The sequence below is a fragment of the Nerophis ophidion genome, linkage group LG03, assembly GCF_033978795.1.
Source record: "Nerophis ophidion isolate RoL-2023_Sa linkage group LG03, RoL_Noph_v1.0, whole genome shotgun sequence".
NCBI classification, from domain to species: domain Eukaryota; kingdom Metazoa; phylum Chordata; class Actinopteri; order Syngnathiformes; family Syngnathidae; genus Nerophis; species Nerophis ophidion.
In genome coordinates, this window is record NC_084613.1 from 20,000,896 (window position 1) to 20,017,884 (window position 16,989).

The 16,989-nt window shown below is 38.5% G+C and overlaps 1 long non-coding RNA gene and 6 other non-coding genes across 7 annotated transcripts; 6 read left to right on the forward strand and 1 right to left on the reverse strand.

Moving 5' to 3' along the window:
* The first annotated feature begins 3,791 nt into the window (after positions 1 to 3,791).
* trnad-guc (transfer RNA aspartic acid (anticodon GUC)) lies at positions 3,792 to 3,863 on the forward strand. The gene has a single exon. It is a non-coding gene; the product is annotated as a tRNA-Asp (tRNA).
* Positions 3,864 to 5,860: 1,997 nt separating this feature from the next.
* trnad-guc (transfer RNA aspartic acid (anticodon GUC)) lies at positions 5,861 to 5,932 on the forward strand. Its single transcript has one exon. It is a non-coding gene; the product is annotated as a tRNA-Asp (tRNA).
* Positions 5,933 to 6,086: 154 nt separating this feature from the next.
* Positions 6,087 to 6,158, forward strand: trnad-guc (transfer RNA aspartic acid (anticodon GUC)). The gene has a single exon. It is a non-coding gene; the product is annotated as a tRNA-Asp (tRNA).
* A 2,029-nt stretch (positions 6,159 to 8,187) lies between these two features.
* trnad-guc (transfer RNA aspartic acid (anticodon GUC)) lies at positions 8,188 to 8,259 on the forward strand. The gene has a single exon. It is a non-coding gene; the product is annotated as a tRNA-Asp (tRNA).
* Positions 8,260 to 10,635: 2,376 nt separating this feature from the next.
* trnad-guc (transfer RNA aspartic acid (anticodon GUC)) lies at positions 10,636 to 10,707 on the forward strand. Its single transcript has one exon. It is a non-coding gene; the product is annotated as a tRNA-Asp (tRNA).
* Positions 10,708 to 10,861: 154 nt separating this feature from the next.
* On the forward strand, positions 10,862 to 10,933 carry trnad-guc (transfer RNA aspartic acid (anticodon GUC)). Its single transcript has one exon. It is a non-coding gene; the product is annotated as a tRNA-Asp (tRNA).
* Positions 10,934 to 11,585: 652 nt separating this feature from the next.
* On the reverse strand, positions 11,586 to 13,516 carry LOC133548724 (uncharacterized). Its single transcript, XR_009805923.1, has 3 exons — positions 13,426 to 13,516; positions 13,296 to 13,349; positions 11,586 to 11,997 (listed from the first exon to the last, which is right to left on the reverse strand). It is a non-coding gene; the product is annotated as an uncharacterized LOC133548724 (long non-coding RNA).
* Between the last annotated feature and the right edge of the window lie 3,473 nt (positions 13,517 to 16,989).

Genomic DNA, 16,989 nt, shown 5'->3' on the forward strand with positions numbered 1-16,989 from the left:
GTCAGAGTCCATGGTTCTCACCCGGAAAAGGGTGGAGTGCCTCTCCGGGTTGGGGAGGAGACCCTGCCCCAAGTGGAGGAGTTCAAGTACCTAAGAGTCTTGTTCACGAGTGAGGCAAGGGTGGTTTGTGAGATCGACAGGCGGATCGGTGCGGCGTCTTCAGTAATGCATACAATGTATGGATCCATTGTGGTGAAGAAGGAGCTGAGCCGGAAGGCAAAGCTCTCAATTTACCGGTCGATCTACGTTCCCACCCTCACCTATGGTAATGAGCTTTGGGTTATGATCCAAAAGACAAGATCACGGGTACAAGCGGCCGAAATGAGTTTCCTCCGCCGGGTGGCGGGGCTCTCCCTTAGAGATAGGGTGAGAAGCTCTGTCATCCGGGAGGAACTCAAAAGTAAAGTTGCTGCTCCTCCACACGGAGAGGAGCCAGATGAGGTGGTTCGGGCATCTGGTCAGGATGCCACCCGAACGCCTCACTAAGGAGGTGTTTCGGGCACGTTTCGACCGATAGGAGGCCAGGGGGAAGACCCAGGACACGTTGGAAAGACTATGTCTCCCGGCTGGCCTGGGAACGCCTCGGGAAGAGCTGGACAAAGTGGCTGGGGAGAGGAGAGTCTGGGGTTCCCTGCTTAGGCTGCTGCGCCCACAACCCGACCTCGGATAAGCGGAAGAAGATGAATGGGTGGAAGTTGTCTTTTATTAAAGATAAGCACAGAAAATAATTTGGTCTCACCATAATGACCAACATTTAAGTACAGTAGTATAGTAAGCCCCAGTTCTCATTAAAAAACAGCATCAAGGTTTTATGTAACATGTATATTTTTTTGCTTATTAACTTTACACACAGCTTGAACTGTAACACTGTTTAGATATAGGAAACTAAAACAAGTGATTATTTTGGTGTACGACATACTTGCCAACCCTCCCGGATTTTTCGGGAGACTCTCGAAATTCAGCGCCTCTCCCGAAAACCTCCCGGGACAGATTTTCTCCCGAAATCCAGGTGGAGCTGGAGGCCACGCCCCCTCCAGCTCCATGAGAACCTGACTCAGCAATGTTGTGACCCTCTAAAACAGGACAATACTGCCATCTACTGTACATAGAATAGAATGTAAATATATTCTACCCTTAAGTGCAGTCAAGGAACATGCATTAGGGAGTCTGTTCTGAAGCCCACAGTAAAGAGACGTAACTTCCATCACGTCGCCTGGTTATTGACTCCAACCCAATATATTACACCGTCGACGAACAAAATGAAGAAATATGCTTGCAAGTTCCAGAACAATTAGAAACAAGAATTTCAGTTTATCCAGGAGAGTTCGAAGGGGGAGGGGTATGTTGCTTGTAAATTTTGCAGAACAGACTTCTCCATTGAACACGGCGGCCGAACGGATCTACTCAGCCATGAACGGTCAGCAAAGCACGAAGCGTCCGCAGCGCAGCATCGTTCACAACCCAGTATTATGGCCCACCTCGCAAAATGAAGACCCGATGGTGTAACTTATGCTGAGTATGGCTATGCTGATAGCTGGAAGCAACATCCCGTTCTCATTTGCGGATGTCTACAACAAATCCGTGATATATGTTCCCGGATTCAGAGATCGCTCGTCAATACGCAAATGGCAGCACAAAGGTTACTCAAATAGTGAAAGGTAAGTGTTGTTGTTTTTTTTTTTAGTAACCAGCAATCACAGTACTGTGAGTAGAACAACTGTGTTTTTATTAATGTGTATTTGTTTTTATTAATGTGTATTTGATAGGTGCCGACGGAACTTCAACTATTTCTTTTATTTATATATATAATAAAATAAATATATATAGCTAGAATTCACTGAAAGACAAGTATTTCATACACACACACATATATATACTATATATATATACGTATATAGCTAGAATTCACTGAAAGTCAAGTATTTCATACACACACACACGTATATATATATATGAAATACTCGAGTTGGTGAGTTATACTCCTCCACTTTTAACCACGCCTCCGCTCCACCCCCGACCACGTCACCCACCACCCGAAATCGGAGGTCTCAAGGTTGGCAAGTTTGTGGTGTACGACTAGATGGAGCTTAAGTACCACTGTTTGAGAATCACTGATCTGACAAAGAATTGTAATATAAAAATGTTTCTGTTGTTGAAAAAGTCACATTTTTAATGAGTGGATGTCAATGTTCAACAAACATCGGACAAAATATATTATGGCTTTAGGTGCTTTTTTTAAATTAAATTTACAGAAAGTTTGTTTGATTGCTAACAGGAGAGGTCAGCACAGACAAAAGGAGGCCAACAAATGTGACTTTTACCTGAACCATAATGTCTTTTTGACAAATAACTGCGTCACTACTCCTTCGGTACCGGAAGACCTGATAGTTCATGCGTGGAGACTACGTCATTTCCAGGTCAACTTGTTTTACGTAAGTTATCTTCGCGCACTGTTCATATGGTTTTGTTTTTGTATAATTTTTTCTAAATGTAATTAAAATAGTAAGTATAAAACAAAACTACTTTATTCAATACAATATTTATTTTGAAACCATACATGGGTTAAATGGCAAATAAATGTATCTATTTTAGCACTGAAGTATCTATTCACGTTTAAAGGCCTACTGAAACCCACTACAACCGACCACGCAGTCTGATAGTTTATATATCAATGATGAAATATTAACATTGCAACACATGCCAATACGGGCCGGTTTAGTTTACTAAATTGCAATTTTAAATTTCCCGCAAAGTTTCCTGTTGAAAACGTGGCGGAATGATGACGCGTGCTTGTGACGTTATTGGTTGGAGCGGACATTTTATCCCAGCACCACTCATGGCTATTTTGGAAAGTATTTTGGACATCTGTGTTGCTGAATCTTTTGCAATTTGTTCAATAAATAATGGAGACGTCAAAGAAGAATGCTGTTGGTGGAAAGCGGTGGATTGCAGCTGCCTTTAGCAACCAAAACACAGACGGTGTTTCTTTGTTTGTTGTGAAGCTTTACTATGGAACAGAGCGGTCAAGCGAACATGTTTCTCTACCACATGTCGACCGGCAGGTTTCGGTGAGAAAATTGTGGTAATAAGTCGGCTCTTACCGGAGACATGAGCGGAGCTTGTGTCGTTCTTCCTGCAGCAGCTGTCAAATAGGCAGCTGCGACTTTCTTGGCTCCTCCATGGCTTCCATCAGAGACACTGGCGGTCAGCACACCCTTCCGACTTTCAGGTATGACTTTATAATCTCACTAAAACACTAGTAACACAATAAGCAGATAATGGATTTTCCAGAATAATCCTAGTAAATGTGTCTAATAACATCTGAATCGCTCCCACTGCTGTCGCCTTTTTTTTTTTTCAAAGTGCGTCACTCTAACTTTCCTCATCTACGAATCTTTCATCCTCGCTCAAATTAATGGGGAAATCATCGCTTTCTCGGTCCGAATTGCTCTAGCTGCTGGTGGCTATGATTATAAAGAATGAGAGGATGTGAGGAGCCCTAAACCCGTGTCGTCACGCACACATCGTCTGCTACTTCTGGTAAAGGCAAGAGTTTTTTATTATCGACCAAAAGGTGCGAACTTTATCGTGGATGTTCTCTACTAAATTCTTTCAGCAAAAATATGGCAATATCGCGAAATGATCAAGTATGACTGATAGAATGGACCTGCTATCCCCGTTTAAATAAGAACATCTCATTTCAGTAGGCATTTAAGGCGGTGAAATCACGGTCATAAATAGTGCTGTGCGATGACGTGATATGCCTGACAATAGACAGCGGTGTTTGCACATCCTCGTTAGTATAGTGGACAGTATCTCCGCCTGTCACGCGGAAGACCGGGGTTCGATTCCCCGACGGGGAGTTCTTTCTAAAATTCCACATTGTGTAACTATTACGTTCATGTAAATGTCAAACAAACCTCATGCTGTTTTGCCTTTTTCGGTGTGTTTTAATAGTTTTAACAGTTTTCCCAATAAAATGCCTAAGTGGTAGTTCAAAACTGGCTTGGCTGCGGGACGGACCCACCCAGGGGCGTCACTAGACCTAATACTGTACTGGGGGACACCTGGGGCACAAATAATTCATGTGAGCGTGCAAAGCGCGCAAGCAAAGACATTTTTAGCACTTATTTATCATTAAAAAAATACATAAATAGTGCTTTAAACTATGAAATCACATCAGATTATGTTGTATGGATCTTTGATTAACCACCTGAAATTAACTAATGCATTTGACCTACTTGTGCACTTTTTTTTTACTCCAGACTTATAAACTGCTACTGGTAAAAGCAAAAATCTTTTTGAAATATATATTGCAGTAATCATCTGCAAATATAACATCTACAAAAGTAAAACAAAAAATAAAGCACTCCTACATCTCTGGGTTCTTTTATATTATTTAATTTCCATTTATGGCAATGTGGCTAATCCTATTTCAGATACACAAAACTATAAAATATACACAAAACAATAAAGCCACAGTAGTAGACTAAATGAACAACTGTTGTGTGTCTGTTCAGGGAATCATTTTCTGAGAAGTAAACTGTAACGTCTCCTTTTCATTTTTGCAAAGTGGTCAATCACTCTGGACATTTTCAGTGAGTCACAGTCACATGTGTGCATGAAAAAAAAAAGTTTAGGGAGAAAAAAAAACAATTGTGGCAACAAAACCAGATATTTTTAGCCATTTTTCTAGTGACTATTAGTGAGTATTTTAGCAAAAGGCAAACCGACTAACAAGTTGGAGGAGGACTCAGGACAGACATGGAAATATATTTTTAAAAAATCTAAATGGGGCAAAAAAAACCCGATATTTTCAGCTATCATTCTGAAAACAAATACCGAAATGTTAATATTTTTCTGGAAACAAAACCAGATGCTTTAGCTGTAGCCATTTTTCTGGTGACAAAACAAGATTATTTTAGTCAAAGTCACACCGATTAACAAGACAAGTCTACTGTGCTATTTTTCTGTGAAATAAACTTGAATGATTTAAACATTTGGTTCACGACTTGATGATATGGAAAACTGTTTTTCTTCCTGAAGATTTGAGAAGCACTGAACTCACACATGCTGACTCAAAATCATCATTGATGCAGAACCAGCAGACAATAACCAACATGATGTTTCATGTTCATTGGAAATTCCCCCGACAGCTCGTACAGCAAATGAATATGTTTGTCTTGATACAAGGAATAAAGTTAGCTAACTTAGCATCAACTTAAGACAATGATGTTGCCTAGCTAGCTAGGACTTCACTTACATCTCTCATTCCTCGCTGCCTCTTCTCTGCTGCGGGCGAATAACTTTCTTAAATCCATCTAGGAGTTACAGTTTGAGTCAAATCAAAATCAAAATAATGTAATTAACAAATTGCTGTTGGCTAACGTTACCTACCTCACGCAGTGGTTCTCATCCTCTCTCTCTCTCTCTCTCTCTCTCTCTCAACCGAAGTCTCGATCCACACGTGAATAAATTACCATATTAATTAGCCATGTGCTCATTGTTAATGGGGTGAATACAGTAGCAATCAATTACCATACTAAGTAGTATATGCGCTGTTGTCTATGTTATGAATGAATGAATGAATGAATGAATGGTTTATTTTGAGCCATGCAAACAAAACAAGAGAATGACATAAAATACAAAATAAATATATAAATACATTATTTTTACACCTACATTGAAAACATTACATGTGACTAATCTTGTTTGGGTCCCTATTAAAAGGTTCATTTGTTCAACCTCGGCCCGCGACTTTGTTCGGTTTAAAATTTTGGCCCACTCTGTATTAGAGTTTGACACCCCTGTTTTGCGGTGATATCAAAGATATCACTAATTTTACAGGAACAGTTCGACATCCTCGTTAGTATAGTGGACAGTATCTCGGCCTGTCACGCGGAAGACCGGGGTTCGATTCCCCGACGGGGAGTTCTTTTCTGACCGTCTTACATACACAGAATAAATAATAAAAGATCATTTCTTAAATTGTAATTCTTAAGGCAAAATCATAAGAAAAAACACAGACCAAAAATATGTTGAAAAGAAACATGTGTCGTATTTACATATTCATAAACTTCATCATATCCTCGTTAGTATAGTGGACAGTATCTCCGCCTGTCACGCGGAAGACCGGGGTTCGATTCCCCGACGGGGAGTTCTTTTCTGACCGTCTTACAAAAACAGAATAAATAATAAAAGATAATTTGTTAAGTTGTAAAAAACTACTCAAGTACTGAGTAACTAATGAGTAACCTGTTTGTTTAATGATTACGGCAACAAATAATGCACAAAAACATAAAAATAGCAATGAGCAAATTCACAGCCAGGAATATCTCTTAAGCAACTAAAACAATATTATATATTAAATAATAATACTTTTTTTTCCCCAAGATGGCGCTGCTGTAGTGGCTCTGCTCTGTGCTCTTGTGTCATCCTTTTGTGTTTCCCTCTTGTTTTCATGTGTTATTATATTTTTTTGCATTTTGGTCCGGGACCCTTTGGGACTGTGTGACAAGGGGTGGCACTTTCGTGACCTCTGTGGTGCTTTTTTTGTGGACTTCTGGATCTGCCTCCCGGGAGCCTTTTGGCCATGGAGACCAGCTGCAGGGTCTCTGCTACACCAGAGTCTGTTTGAAAGGACTGGAGGAGATGCGGATGAGGGGACAGGGCTGCGGAGCTAGCACTGAGCGCTGGGACGGAGAGGCTCCGCGGTGTCTTGACTGGGTGAGCAGGTGTCGGACACCTCAGTCACCTTGGACGTATCCTCGCTCATCCATGCGGACTGGACACTGGCCGAGAGTGGAGTCGGCTGTCTTGGTTGCTTTGTTGGATCTGCTTCTGTCTCTGGCCATGCTCCCTCCTCCCCAGCGGACGATGGCGTGGAACACCGCAGAGGCCACCACAGTGGATATGTTTCTTTTACTTTTTATTCATAGCTGTATGTAGAAGTGTCTGGTTGTATCTGCTGCTTTAATGTCTTTAATGTCCTCTGTCTTCTTTGATGTTTGATGTTTCCCTCTTACACACATGTAAGAAGGATGTGTACTATGGCTATGAGTTGTTCTTTTCCCTTGGCCTCAGTCTGCACCCCCACTCCAGGGCCTAGGCTAAGACCGATTTTTTATTTTTTTATTTTTTTATTTTATTTTAATCTTCTATTCCCTGTCCACTGTATACTGTCCACTATACTAACAAGGATATGATGAACCCCATGAATATGTACATAGGACACATGTTTCTTTCAATACAAATACAACTTGTTAAGTTGTATTTCTTAAGGCAAAATTATAAGAAAAACCACAGACTATAGATATGTTTGAAAGAAACATGTGTCCTATTTACATATTCATGAGGTTCATCATATCCTCGTTAGTATAGTGGACAGTATCCTGACGGGGAGTTTTTTTCTGAACGTCTTACATACACAGAATAAATAATAAAAGATGATTTGTTAAGTTGTATTTCTTAAGGCAAAATTATAAGAAAAAACACAGACTATGAATATGTTTAAAAGAAACATGTGTCCTATTTACATATTCATGAGATTCATCACGTCCTCGTTAGTATAGTGGACCGGGGTTCGATTCCCTGACGGGGAGTTCTTTTCTGACCGTCTTACATACACAGAATAAATAATAAAAGATGATTTGTTAAGTTGTATTTCTTAAGGCAAAATTATAAGAAAAAACACAGACTTTGAAAGAAACATGTGTCCTATTTACATATTCATAAAGTTCATCATGTCCTCGTTAGTATAGTGGACAGTATCTCCGCCTGTCACGTGGAAGACTGGGGTTCGGTTCCCTGACGGGGAGTTCTTTTCTGAACGTCTTATATAAACAGAATAATTAATAAAAGATAATTTGTTAAGTTGTATTTCTTAAGGCAAAATTATAAGAAAAAACACAAACTATAAATATGTTTGAAAGAAACATGTGTCCTATTTACATATTCATGATATTCATCACGTCCTTGTTAGTATAGTGGACAGTATCTCTGCCTGTCACGCGGAAGACTGGGGTTGGATTCCCCGACGGGGAGTTCTTTTCTGAACGCCTTACATACACAGAATAAATAATAAAAGATGATTTTTTAAGTTGTATTTCTTAAGGCAAAATTATAAGAAAAAACACAGACTTTGAAGGAAACATGTGTCCTATTTACATATTCATAAATTTCATCATGTCCTCGTTAGTATAGTGGACAGTATCTCCGCCTGTCACGCGGAAGACCGGGGTTCGATTCCCTGACGGGGAGTTCTTTTCTGAACGTCTTATATAAACAGAATAATTAATAAAAGATAATTTGTTAAGCTGGATTTTTTAAGGCAAAATTATAAGAAAAAACACATACTATAGATATGTTTGAAAGAAACATGTGCCCTATTTACATATTCATGAGGTTCATCATATCCTCGTTAGTATAGTGGACAGTATCCTGACGGGGAGTTTTTTCTGACCGTCTTACATACACAGAATAAATAATAAAAGATGATTTGTTAAGTTGTATTTTTTAAGGCAAAATTATAAGAAAAAACACAGACTATAAATATGTTTAAAAGAAACGTGTGTCCTATTTACATGTTCATACACTTCATCACGTCCTCGTTAGTATAGTGGACAGTATCTCCGCCTGTCACGCGGACGATTCCCCGACGGGGAGTTCTTTTCTGACCGTCTTACATACACAGAATAAATAATAAAAGATCATTTATTAAGTTGTATTTCTTAAGGCAAAATTATAAGAAAAAACACAGACTTTGAAAGAAACATGTGTCCTATTTACATATTCATAAAGTTCATCATGTCCTCGTTAGTATAGTGGACAGTATCTCCGCCTGTCACGTGGAAGACCGGGGTTCGATTCCCTGACGGGGAGTTCTTTTCTGACTGTCTTACATAAACAGAATAATTAATAAAAGATCATTTGTTAAGATGGATTTTTAAAGGAAAAATTATAAGAAAAAACACATACTATAGATATGTTTGAAAGAAACATGTGTCCTATTTACATATTCATGAGGTTCATCATATCCTCGTTAGTATAGTGGACAGTATCCTGACGGAGAGTTTTTTTCTGACCGTCTTACATACACAGAATAAATAATAAAAGATCATTTGTTAAGTTGTATTTCTTAAGGTAAAATAATAAGAAAAAACACAGACTATAAATATGTTTAAAAGAAACATGTGTCCTATTTACATATTCATAAAGTTCATCATGTCCTCGTTAGTATAACCCTAACCCTAACTCCCCGACGGGGAGTTTTTTTCTGAACGCCTTACATACACAGAATAAATAATAAAAGATGATTTGTTAAGTTGTATTTTTTAAGGCAAAATTATAAGAAAAAACACAGACCAAAAATATGTTTAAAAGAAACATGTGTCCTATTTACATGTTCATACACTTCATCACGTCCTCGTTAGTATAGTGGACAGTATCTCCGCCTGTCACACGGACGATTCCCCGACGGGGAGTTCTTTTCTGACCGTCTTACATACACAGAATAAATAATAAAAGATTATTTATTAAATTGTAATTCTTAAGGCAAAATTATAAGAAAAAACACAGACCGAAAATATGTTGAAAAGAAACATGTGTCCTATTTACATATTTTTAAAAGTCATCAAATCCTCGTTAGTATAGTGCACAGTATCTCCGCCTGTCACGCGGAAGACCGGGGTTCGATTCCCCGACGGGGAGTTCTATTCTGACCGTCTTACATACACAGAATAAATAATAAAAGATCATTTGTTAAGTTGTATTTCGTGAGGCAAAATTATAAGAAAAAAACGGCATGGGTGTCAAACTCAGGCCCGCGGGCCAAATTATGGCCCGCCGTGTAATTTAATTTGGCCCTTGAGGCAATATCAAATTAGAATTAGAGCTGGCCAGCCGCTGTAACACCGCATTCACCGCTAATACTCTTACTTGCCAACCCTCCCGATGGTCAACAGCCATACAGGTCAAACTGAGGGTGGCCGTATAAACAGCTTTAACACTGTTAAAAATATGCGCCACAGTGTGAACCCACACCAAACAAGAATGACAAACACATTTCGGGAGAAAATCCGCACCGTAACACAACATAAACACAACAGAAAATATACCCAGAATCCTTTGCAGCACTAACTATTCCTGGAAGCTACAATATACAACCCTTGCTTTCACCAAACCCTTTCCACCTCAACCCTGCCACCGACAATAGGCATTCAATTTATATTTAAATTTGGATATGCCATTGATATTTTTTTGATTATTATTATTATTTGACACTCGATTGTGCGCCCTGCGATGAGGTGGCGACTTGTCCAGGGTGTACCCCGCCTTCCGCCCGATTGTAGCTGAGATAGGCGCCAGCGCCCCCCGCGACCCCAAAAGGGAATAAGCGGTAGAAAATGGATGGATGGATGGACTCGATTGTGCATGTCACCATAAAGTTATATAAGCCTTGCTTGTTCAATATTTAATGCAAAACTTGTTTGGGTCCCTATTAAAAGGTTCATTTGTTCAACCTCGGCCCGCGACTTTGTCCGGTTTTAAATTTTGGCCCACTCTATATTGGAGTCTGACACCCCTGATTTGCGGTGGTACCAAAGATATCACTAAGTTGACGCAGTAGCTTCGACGTCCTCGTTAGTATAGTGGACAGTATCTCCGCCTGTCACGCGGAAGACCGGGGTTCGATTCCCCGACGGGGAGTTCTTTTCTGACCGTCTTACATACACAGAATAAATAATAAAAGATAATTTGTTAAGTTGTATTTCGTAAGGCAAAATTATAAGAAAAAACACAGACTATAAATATGTTTAAAAGAAACATGTGTCCTATTTACATATTCATAAAGTTCATCATGTCCTCGTTAGTATAGTGGACAGTATCTCCGCCTGTCACGCGGAAGACCGGGGTTCGATTCCCCGACGGGGAGTCTTTTTATTTCCGTTAGTCTTGCATGTATAGACAAAATAAACAATCTTTGATCCTTTAAGTTTGACGCACTGTGACGACAAGAATTAATAAAAAGACCAGGATTTGGTGGCTTTGGCCACTTACAGGCCTACTGAAACCCACTACTACCGATCATCGCAGTCTGATAGTTTATACATCAATGATGAAATATTAACATTGCAACACATGCCAATACGGCCGGTTTAGTTTACTAAATTGCAATTTTAAATTTGGCGGGGAAGTATCATGCTAAAACGTCACGGTATGATGATGCGTGCGCGTTACGTCACGCATTGTAGAGGACATTTTATTCCAGCACCGTCACAGCTATAAGTCGTCTCTTTTCATCGCATAATTCCACAGTATTCTGGACATTTGTGTTGCTGAATTTTTTGCAGTTTGTTCAATGAATAGTGGAGACGTCAAAGAAGAAAGCTGTAGGTGTATTGCGGCCGCCTTTAGCAAAACAAACACAGCCGGTGTTTCATTGTGCACAGTCCCGAAAGATGACAGTGAAGCATTACTATGGAACAGAGCGGTCAAGCGAACACGGTTGGATTGGACCACACATACAAATTACAGTGTATTATGCAGCGATCAATTCGAAAGATCTTGTTTTGAAGAGGGTCCCTTTCGAAGGGCAGAGATGGGCATCGCCACCACCCGTCGACTGGTGCTGAAGAAAGGTACGGGGCCGACCTTCAGGTTGTACAGGTACGACCATATAATCTCACTAAAACACTAGTAACACAATAAGCAGATAAGGGTTTTTCCAGAATTATCCTAGTATATTTGTTTAATAACATCTGAATCGCTCCCGCTGTATAGTCTTTTTTTCCCCCCCCCAGTCCTTCACTCTCACATTCCTCATCCACGAATCTTTCGTCCTCGCTCAAATTAATGGAAAAATCCTCGCTTTCTCGGTCCGAGTCGCTCTCGCTGCTGGTGGCCATGATTGTAACCAATGTTCAGAGGTGAGGAGCTCCACAACCCATGACGTCACACCAGGGGCGTCACTAGACCTAATACTGTACTGGGGGACACCTGGGGCACAAATAATTCATGTGAGCGTGCAAAGCGCGCAAGCAAAAACATTTTTAGCACTTATTTATCATAAAAAATACATAAATAGTGCTTTAAACTAGGAAATCATATCAGATTATGTTGTATGGATCTTTGATGAACCACCTGAATTTAACTAATGCATTTGACCTACTTGTGCACTTTTTTTTTACTCCAGACTTATAAACTGCTACTGGTAAAAGCAAAAATCTTTTTTAAATATATATTGCAGTAATCATCTGCAAATTTAACATCTACAAAAGTAAAACAAAAAATAAAGCACTCCTACATCTCTGGGTTCTTTTATATTATTTAATTTCCATTTCTGGCAATGTGGCTAATCCTATTTCAGATACACAAAACTATAAAATATACACAAAACAATAAAGCCACAGTAGTAGAATAAATGAACAACTGTTGTGTGTCTGTTCAGGGAATCCTTTTCTGAGAAGTAAACTGTAACGTCTCCTTTTCATTTTTGCAAAGTGGTCAATCACTCTGGACAGACATGGAAATATTACAGTAACTGTTATACAGTTGACCAGTGGTTCCCAACTGCTGGGTCGTGACATAAAAGTGGATTGTGTGTCATTTTCAGTGAGTCACAGTCACATGTGTGCATGAAAAAAAAAAGTTTAGGGAGAAAAAAAAACAATTGTGGCAACAAAACCAGATATTTTTAGCCATTTTTCTAGTGACTATTAGTGAGTATTTTAGCAAAAGGCAAACCGACTAACAAGTTGGAGGAGGACTCAGGACAGACATGGAAATATATTTTTTTTAAATCTAAATGGGGCAACAAAACCCAATATTTTCAGCCATTTCTGTATTTGTTTTCTGAAAACAAATACAGAAATGTTATTATTTTTTCTGGAAACAAAACCAGATGCTTTAGCTGTAGCCATTTTTCTGGTGACAAAACAAGATTATTTTAGTCAAAGTCACACCGATTAACAAGACAAGTCTGCTGTGCTATTTTTCTGTGAAATAAACTTGAATGATTTAAACATTTGGCTCACGACTTGATGATATGGAAACATGTTTTTCTTCCTGAAGATAAACCATTTGAGAAGCACTCAACTCACACATGCTGACTCAAAATCATCATTGATGCAGAACCAGCAGACAATAACCAACATGATGTTTCATGTTCATTGGAAATTCCCCCGACAGCTCGTACAGCAAATGAATATGTTTGTCTTGATACAAGGAATAAAGTTAGCTAACTTAGCATCAACTTAAGACAATGATGTTGCCTAGCTAGCTAGGACTTCACTTACATCTCTCATTCCTGCTGCTTCTCTGCTGCAGGCGAATAACTTTCTTAAATCCATCTAGGAGTTACAGTTTGAGTCAAATCAAAATCAAAATAATGTAATTAACAAATTGCTGTTGGCTAACGTTACCTACCTCACGCAGTGGTTCTCATCCTCTCTGTCTCTGTCTCTCTCTCGCTCTCTCTCTCTCTCTCTCTCTCTCTCTCTCTCTCAACCGAAGTCTCGATCCACATGTGAATAAATTACCATATTAATTAGCCATGTGCTCATTGTTAATGGAGTGAATACAGTAGCAATAAATTACCATACTAAGTAGTATATGCACTGTTGTCTATGTTATGTATGAATGAATGAATGAATGGTTTATTTTGAGCCATGCAAACAAAACAAGAGAATGACATAAAATACAAAATAAATATATAAATACATTATTTTTACACCTACATTGAAAACATTACATGTGACTAATCTTTTGTAGATGTCAAGATTGGCTCAAAAGGGAGTGGGAAGAAGTAAACTTATTAGGTCCCACCCCTATACATATACAATATATATATACAATATATAATACAATGATATATATAATATAATTCAGTTCAGTGGTTGCTGCGTGGATGCTATATATTATCTATATATAATACATTTAAATTCACACACACTTACATATATACATATGTACACACACATATATACAATTTATATATATATATACATATAGATACATATACATATATATATATATATATATATATATATATATATATATATACACACATACATACATACACATACACTCATAATCACATACATACACAAATGCATATACCCAAAATACACATATGTCCATCACACACACACACACACACACACACACACACACACACACCTATATAAATACTATATATATATGATAGTATATATAATATACACTTTTGTCTAAACATTATTAACAGTTTATGGTGCCTATGGGAACAAGCTTTCATTTTGACTGTGATTTTAGTGGTTAAAAGTGGATCTGTGGCTGTGGAGCTACTGCTCCTGATCAACAGGACCTGAGGACCACTCTTGCTATGTGTCCTATGCTGTGCATTAAAAGAGACGAGGGGAGCCCCCTGCCAGAGGAGTTATCCACGAACATAAGATCCCCCACTCGCCTGCCCTGTACTCCAGATAGTGTACCCAAATCCCTTTTCTTAGTTTCCATCGGCACCAATTCTTTAGTCAGAATTCATATTTGTTTTTACATTTGCAGAATATTAGTATTACTCAAACTGCATATAGAATAGAATAGAATAGAATAGAGTTTTATTGTCATTATTGCAAGAACAACGAAATTGGATTGTCTGTACACACACACACACACACACACACACACACACACACACACACACACACACACACACACACACACACACACACACACACACACACACACACACACACACACAATTCAATGTATTCCTCTTAATGATACTAATTCATATAGTTTAACTAGTTGGGTGATGTCATAGAAGTAATAATAATAATAATGATAATATCAACAATGACTAAACAATAATGATAACGATAATGATAACAATAATAATAACAATATGAACAATAGCAATAGCAATGACAATAAATTATGACAATAATACATATAAAATAATGAAGATGATGATGACGATGATAATAACAACAACAATAATAATGATAATAATAATCATTATTAGCCAGTGATGGAGTTTAACACTTAGGCATCCATGTTCACATTCATATACATTGCCCATACCATTTTTTTGTATCTTGTTTTGAACTGATGGACATTTGGACATTGCTTGAGCCCCACATCCAATCCGTTCCAAAGTTTCACTCCACGCACAGACACACAAACTTTTCCTGGTAGTTCTTACTGTTGGAATAGTAAAGATACTACACCCCCTTAGATTATGAACTCCTTCTCTGTGTTTGAAATGTATTTGAATATTGGCAGGTAGAACCTTTTTATGGGTTGTACTTGTATAGCGCTTTTCTACCTTCAAGGTACTCAAAGCGCTTTGACACTACTTCCACATTTACCCATTCACACACACATTCACTCACTGATGGAGGGAGCTGCCATGCAAGTTTGCTTTAAATAGTAATTGAGCTGTATTAAAATCAACTAGAGCAGGCAGTTTTAATCATTTAGATTGTAAAAATAAAATATTTGTGTGGTCACAATATCCCACCTTGTGTAGAATTCTTATTGCACGTTTTTGGAGTGTAACCAGGGGATGTAGTGAAGTTTTGTAGTTGTTGCCCCAGATTTCTATGCAGTAATTTAGATATGGCAAGACCAATGAACAATATAATAAATGCACAGCTGTGTAATTTAAGAAGAATTTGGATTTATTGATAATAGAGATGGTTTTGGAGATTTTGCTTTGTATATGTCTTATGTGTGGTTTCCAGCTTAATTTATTATCAATAGTGACTCCTAAGAATTTAATTTCTGACACCGTTTCTAGAATCACGCCATCTATATTTATTGCTGGTCCTGGATTGGAATAGCCGAATAACATAACTTTTGTTTTCTTTAAATTAAGGGATAATTTGTTTATATCTAACCATGTTTTTAATTTTGCAAGTGGATACAAAATTTGTATAATTATCGTTTGTAGACTTAAAACTCTGAAGCTTTTTTTTTTTTATTGGTGAAAGTTTTACTGGGGCACTGCAGATCAACAGTGGGGCACGTGCCCCAGTGAAATATGTCTGGCGACGCCCCTGGACCCACCATCATCAAAAGAATCAAGCAGGGACACACAATACAAATATCTCAAAAACTTTGAATTATATTTTTATTTAAACCACATTAAACAACTCAACGAACATCCTACAAGTCTGCTGATTGATTCCATCATTTTTCCCGGGGGTTGTAAGAGTGCCCGCCTAACATGTACAATGTTTTAATGGTCAAACATGAAAGAGAATCATTGTATCATTTACGGCATGGGTGTCAAACTCTGGCCCGCAGGCCAAATTTGGCCCGCCGTGTAATTTAATTTGGCCCTTGAGGCAATATCAAATTAGAATTAGAGCTGGCCAGCCGCTGTAACACCGCATTCACTGCTAATACTCTTACTTGCCAACCCTCCCGATGGTCAACAGCCATACAGGTCAAACTGAGGGTGGCCGTATAAACAACTTTAACACTGTTAAAAATATGCGCCACAGTGTGAACCCACACCAAACAAGAATGACAAACACATTTCGGGAGAAAATCCGCACCGTAACACAACATAAACACAACAGAAAAAATACCCAGAATCCCTTGCAGCACTAACGCTTCCTGGAAGCTACAATATACAACCCTTGCTATCACCAAACCCTGTCCACCTCAACCCCGCCGCCGACAATAGGCATTCAATTTATATTTAAATTTGGATATGCCATAGATATTTTTTGATTGTTATTATTATTTGAAACTCGATTGTGCATGTCACTCTAAAGTTACATAAGCCTTGCTTGTTCAATATTTAATGCAAAACTTGTTTGGGTCCCTATTAAAAGGTTCATTTGTTCAACCTCGGCCCGCGACTTTGTTCGGTTTTAAATTTTGGCCCACTCTGTATTGGAGTTTGACACCCCTGATTTGCGGTGATACCAAAGATATCACTAATTTTACACGAAAGTTTCAACGTCCTCGTTAGTATAGTGGACAGTATCTCCGCCT